At 28.8% G+C, this 6,593-nt stretch overlaps 1 non-coding gene across 1 annotated transcript; it reads left to right on the top strand.

Moving 5' to 3' along the window:
• Nucleotides 1–6,520: 6,520 nt before the first annotated feature.
• TRNAR-ACG (transfer RNA arginine (anticodon ACG)) lies at nt 6,521–6,593 on the top strand. The gene has a single exon. It is a non-coding gene; the product is annotated as a tRNA-Arg (tRNA).

Genomic DNA, 6,593 nt, shown 5'->3' on the forward strand with positions numbered 1-6,593 from the left:
ACCCCAACCTAGGGGACACGGGCCTGGGTAGGTACCCACAAATCTATTAGAGTGATTGCTATCTAAATAATATGTATATGAATTTGCCTGTTATCAAAGTAATTTTTATGTTTATTTATAATTGTTTTGCTAAATTGATCTCGACATAAATAGAAGGGAAAATTAATTTTGAATTATATCAAACTAGTAAAATTAGTATTTTTAATATGTTTTAAAGATTAAAATTTATAAATTAGAAATCTAGAATATACTTTCTAAGGTTTATGATTTAGGCTCCGGAGGGGAGATGTAAGAAAAATTACCAACTTGACCCTTATTGGAATATAGAATTTTTAAATTATGGTATAAAATCATAATATATAAAAAATAATGACATATTAAAAATTAAGTTTGATCATATAATTTAACTATAATTTTATATTTAATTATGATATTCATCTAAATAGAAATCAAAAGCACGATTTGTTAATTAAAAATTAAAATGGTGAGTGAAGAGAGGGCATGGAAAATTCAAAGTAGAATGCGTGCAAAAAGTGGAGAACTTGATAACACGAAGAAAAAGCTCAATGGAAAAAAAGAGTATAGCCAAATGATTATACGAATCCAAAACACAAAAAGCTAAAGAAGAAACAAGCTACTAGCTTTTAATCCTGCTTCAATTTTTGAAAATTTTGGATTTAATTTTGACTAAATCATAATAAAAACCATCTTTTTCAAATTTAAACACTCAAACAATAAAATTCTAATAAGGTGTTTATTTTGGCTTTTTGAAATAGCGTTTAGGGGGCGTTTGGTTTGGGGTCTTTAAGAATGGGAATGAGAATTGGATCTTATTTGTTAAGAAAAAACACATTCCCTTTACCCATTTTAGATTATGGGTTTACCCTACTTTAGGTTAAACCCATTACCCCAGGCCCTGTAGGGAATTGGATTCTTTTTATCCCATTCCCTTTTCTAAACATATCCAAACACATAGGAGAATTAATATTTAATCATTTTATCTCATTTCCTTTAGTTTCTTTTTCTTGATTCTTTTTCTCTTTCTCTTATGAACCAAACACCCCCAATGTTTTACCCTAGATCATATGAAATATATTGTTTGTTTAGGTTTATACAACATCAATAGTTAACATTTTCTATGGAAACAATGACATCTCGGAGCTTTTCATGAAAATTTCAATAAATAAGTTTTTCGTGAAAAACCGTTTGTATATATTTAATGGTGAAAAAATTATCTTTCTAATGTTCAAATATATTTTTCTTTAATATCATTTTTATTTCTATAACACGATTTCTGAAAGAATAAAATTTTATCTCATTCAATAAAATTATTATTTTTATTGAGTTATTTAAATTATATTTATTAATTTGGATTGTATTTTTTATTATGAAAAATTCAAATATAATCTTGTGGTTTCGTCGATTTACAAATGGATGTTTTGTTTTTTTTTTTTTTTTTGCTCAGTGAGGACTAAAGTCCTCGCCGTTAGCAAAATTAAGAACTTTTAGATTGACATTGTCAGTTTTGACTGTTGATAGTCTCAAATTAAATTTTTTTAAGAATTATTTTTTTTTTGAAAAAAAAGTATTAAATTGGTTTAGTACCACATTATCATGGAGCTGCGTTTTCGATTTCCAAAATCATAATTTTCTATTTTGAGTTCATCAACTCTCAAATTTTGGAGTGTCAACCTATAAGTCCCTAGTTTTGCTAACGGCGATGACTTCAATCCTTTTTTTTTGCAACAAAAAAAAAAACTCCATAGACACCAATTTGCAAATCGGCGAATCCATATACATTATATTTGGAATTTGTTTTTTATTTTTATAATTTATTTATTGATTAATTTAAAATATGTCCATATTAGACATTTTAAATATTAACAAATTAGTTAATTATAATTTTACCAAACACTAAAAATTAATATGTTAATATTGTTCAAAACCAATGCCGTTTGGACCGTCTAGACGCTCGAAATCGAAACTCGTCCCCATTTTATCCGATTAGTCTTTCTAGACTTTTTTTTGCCCCTATGCAATTTTTAGCCGCCTGGGCTCTGCCTAGGCCGTCTCGACCCCACCTAGACCGTCTAGCCGTCTAAGCGACGATGAACTAAGCGACGATGAACAAAAGCATTTTTTTACTGTGAATTTATTTTTTGTTTTATTATAATTCACTTTTGAGTTGTTGCAATGATATTGTTGTTGAAAAGTTGATTTTTAAAGATATATGTTATAAATATACGTATTTTTATTATTTTTATATAATAAATATATATTTTAATTAAATTTATATAACAATTTATTGATTAACAAATAAAAAATATAAATCTGATTAATCTCTAAGGTCTTGTCTGTTTGAATAGCGTCTAATGTTTTTTACAATCTCAGCTGAATTAAACAGACCTTAAATCAACTATCTACGCAAAAAAAAAAAAAATTACTCACTACAATCTCAAATAGATGACGTTTAAGATTTTTCATCAAAACCAATAAAATATTAATTAGGCTATTAGAATGAGTAGTTTCTTATCAACACTTCTCTCCGAAAACTCTACTTCTGATACAATCAGGGGCGGAGACAGGGGGGTCTGGGGGTGCCCGGGCCCCTCCGGCCGCCGGAACCACCCTGAGTAGGGGTGGTTTCCGGCTCCCCTGTCTCCATTGTTTAAGGTTGGGGGTGTTGAATTAGCACCCCCAGACTTGAGGCGCCCAGCTTTAGGCTGCCTCAAGTCATCCGTATTTGGTCCTTAACAGGCCAAAAAATTCTTAAGCGGTGTATTTTTTAACTACCTTTTATTGGAATTATTGGTATAGCTACTACTTTTTATATCGTTGCTTTTTTTTTTACGTTTTTGCTTGGTGTAAAATTGGGCGGCTCGGCTTGGTGTTAAATTGGCCCCCCCAGCCGAACAGTTCTGTATTCGCCACTGGATACAATAATACATTTTCTTCTTAAATACTACTACTACCTTAATTAGAAATAGAGAAAAGTACAAAAACAATGTTTGTGGTTTGCCCAATTTGCGAACAGATGTATATGGTTTAAAAGTTTACAAATAGAGGTACGTGGTATATTTTATTTACAAAACAAAATATTTCAAATTACATTGTTAAGTTCTAATTAACTAATGACATTTTTATCTTAAAAAATTTATTCTTACATATCGACAAAATATAATCGCAAAACAAAACATTGATATTTTATATATCTTACTAATTTGACTGTTTCTGAACTAAATTGATATTTAAATTCACTTTGCATAGCTGCAATTCGATTTTGAAATCATTTTACATACCACTATACATGTGTTATGAAAATCGGACTGGATCAATGGATCTCCGTTCCGACTAATGTGGTCTGCTTAATTTTTCACTCATGTTTAATTAAAAAAATATATATATAAAACGCAGGATTTCAACTTGGACCATCAAATATTATTGTACATATTTTACCACTAAGTTATTTCATGGGCCTGTTATTGAGGTTTGAGCCGGAAAGTTCGAACTGGATATTATAGGATCCAAATTAATTGTTACATTGCATTGCATGCCTTGGAAATCATGTTTAAGTTAGGATTTCTAGATAAATGTTTCTCTTTTTTTCTAGATTTCTATTCTGATAAAAATGTTAGTTCCTATCCTAAAAATAAAAGGGTCAAATACATGAATATCATATTTAAGTACAAAATTACAACTAAGTCATATCACCAAACTTAATTCTTAATATATTATTATTTTTTATATATTATGATTTTACATTATAATTTAAAAAATCTAGATTTCAATTTATAAATCATAAACTCTATAAAATATATGCTAGATTTCTAATTTATAAATTTTAATCCTTAAAATATATTAAAAGTACCGATTTTACTGATTTGACATAATCCAAAATTATGACTTGACGTAGTTGTAAATTATTTTTAAAAGATGAATTTCTGTGTAATTTTCCCAAAATAAAAAGCACTAAAAAAAATTTGGGTTTTAACGATACTTTTATAACTGCGGTTTTATAAAGTGTTTCATTGGCTCAACTAAAAAAACCCAAAATATTAATTGGTTCACATTTATATAAGTCCACATTATATATGTGCTAAAATCTCAGTTTATTACTGAATTGAAAATAAAATCTTTAATTCTTAACTCATTCTTAACTTCATATCTCCTTCTATCTCGCAAGTCTCCAACTTGTATGTTTGTCGTTCATTAGACTTCCGTTTGCCGTTCAAAGTCGAAGTTTTCTAATGGGTTTCCTTTTATTCTCTAATCCTTAGTCTCTGTCTTTGTCATTCTTTGTCAACCTTGCTTCTATTTTGTCCTATTGATCCCAAAGTAAAAGATAAACTACTAAATACAGTAGAACCTCGATAAATGAATACCTTTGGGACTAAAAAAATATATTCATTTGGCGAGATTATTTATTTATCGATTAATGAATATAATATTTATTTATCGATAAATGAATAATAATTCATTTAGATGATATTTTTAGACCTTTTTTTTGTAATTATATCATTTTGTATATATTAAGTTCAATTTAGATCGATGTTGAGCCACATTATGATGCGGTTATGGAATCTCCTACGGACGAAGAAATCATTGAAGCTGTACTAAATGATGAGGCAAATGATCCCGAACCCGATGATAGTATCACTATACCACAAGTGTCCTCAAGAGAAGCTTTTCAAGCTATTGTCACTATACAAAATTACCTGGTGAAACATGATCAAAATATTCCAGAAGTGGTGCATGCTTTACACAAAATCAAGGATCAGATGCATTTTGGGGGAGGAAAGAAACAATCAACTTTGGAGGCATTTTTTGAAAAAATATGACTTATTAATGTGTTTGAAAATTAGTCATTGGATGAAATGTATTCATGATATATTATATAAATAAAAATATATTATTTGAAATATAGTGATTATTCATTTATATTTACATAGGGCCTATAAAGACTTCATTTGTATTTATTCGTTAATGCATTAAGCGAGGTTATTCGTTAAGCCCATTGGACCAAGTTGGGACCGAAGAAATTTATTCATTAGACGAGGTTATTCATTTATCGAACATTCATTTATCGAGGTTCTACTGTATGACTATGAGAGAACTATATGAATAAGAGTTAAAGAGAATTCCGGTTATGTTACTCAAGTACAAAATAAACTACTTGCTTTATCATTTTTAAGGAAGATACTGACTTATACGTTATATAATCTTTCATTGGCCACCAACATCTCCCTTATACAGAAAACAATAGTATGAAGGAAGAATGAATCATCTGGTCACTAGAAATTTACACAACTCATTATAGATTATCGCATCACGTCATCACTTTTTTTTCATGTCAAGATAATAATTTGATGTGACATTACACTTCTTAGCGAATAAAATTTCAACATTATGTTCTACAAAAGAAAAAAAAAACATTACTTAATTAAGTATTCTTTAATTAATTACTTAACCTTCACAAACTAACAATTCAGAGATTTTGCATTAGATAATCATTAATTGCACCTACGGATTACAACCAGCATAATTATAAGATCCAAATTAACGGTGGTTTTCACCTAATTAGTGACTGACTAAGTGAATTTGATCAGTCACCGTTAGATTTATGAGGTGTAAATCTGAGTCATATGGTTGTTTTAATAAGAATATTTGTTACACCAAAAAGATATATATTAACAAATGTTGAAATTTACATTAAATAATTGATTAATTGCTAAGTTTAGGTAATTTGTAAACTTCACTCCGTCAAAATTTAACGTTTATTGGTAGGTAATATATAAATTGCACTTTAAATGCTCATTTAGGTTTGTGGTTTGCGCTGATTTAGGAGTGGATAGGTATACTCTTACCTAAGCCTTTTTTTTTTAAAAAAATAATAATAAATAACAGTAGATGATGTTGTATACAGGGCAGGCTCTGGGTCTAGGCTAGGAGTGCCCTACCCTAGCGTCCAAGGCTAGAGGGATCCAAGTTTTTTTTATTAGGTGTGTATATATATGGAGTAAAAAAATTAATATAAATATTAATATTATTTAGGTTTTAAAAGGTTTAAATAATTAATATTTAAACTTAAAAGAGGTTCAATTAATTTTTTTATATAGATTAAGGGTTAATTTAAGAATTAAACTCATATTTGGTTCATGTGGTATCCAAAATTTTATCATACTATGTAGTATCATTCGTTAACATTTTCCCATTGAAGTATTTCATAAGTGACATTTAACCCATTTTGTTTGAAAAATTAATCGATTTGTTAAATTTTTTTTGCCACTTGACACAATTTTTGATACATGATATATACACGTGGTAATTAAATTAATTTTTGACCATATAGATTGAATATATAGATAAATAAAAATTATATTTTTTTTTTTCTTATCTTGGGTTAATAAACCCTCATACCTTATTTGTATCCTTATCCATATCCCATGAATACCGAATGCCTAGAATAAGCTAAAGTACAGTTAAGGAATTGTAATTAATTTACAAGCAAATATCCAACAAAGACTCTGTGGCCCAATGGATAAGGCGCTGGTCTACGAAACCAGAGATTCTGGGTTCGATCCCCAGCAGAGTCG

Source organism: Euphorbia lathyris, chromosome 7, assembly GCF_963576675.1.
Source record: "Euphorbia lathyris chromosome 7, ddEupLath1.1, whole genome shotgun sequence".
In the NCBI taxonomy this organism is placed as follows: Eukaryota; Viridiplantae; Streptophyta; class Magnoliopsida; order Malpighiales; family Euphorbiaceae; genus Euphorbia; species Euphorbia lathyris.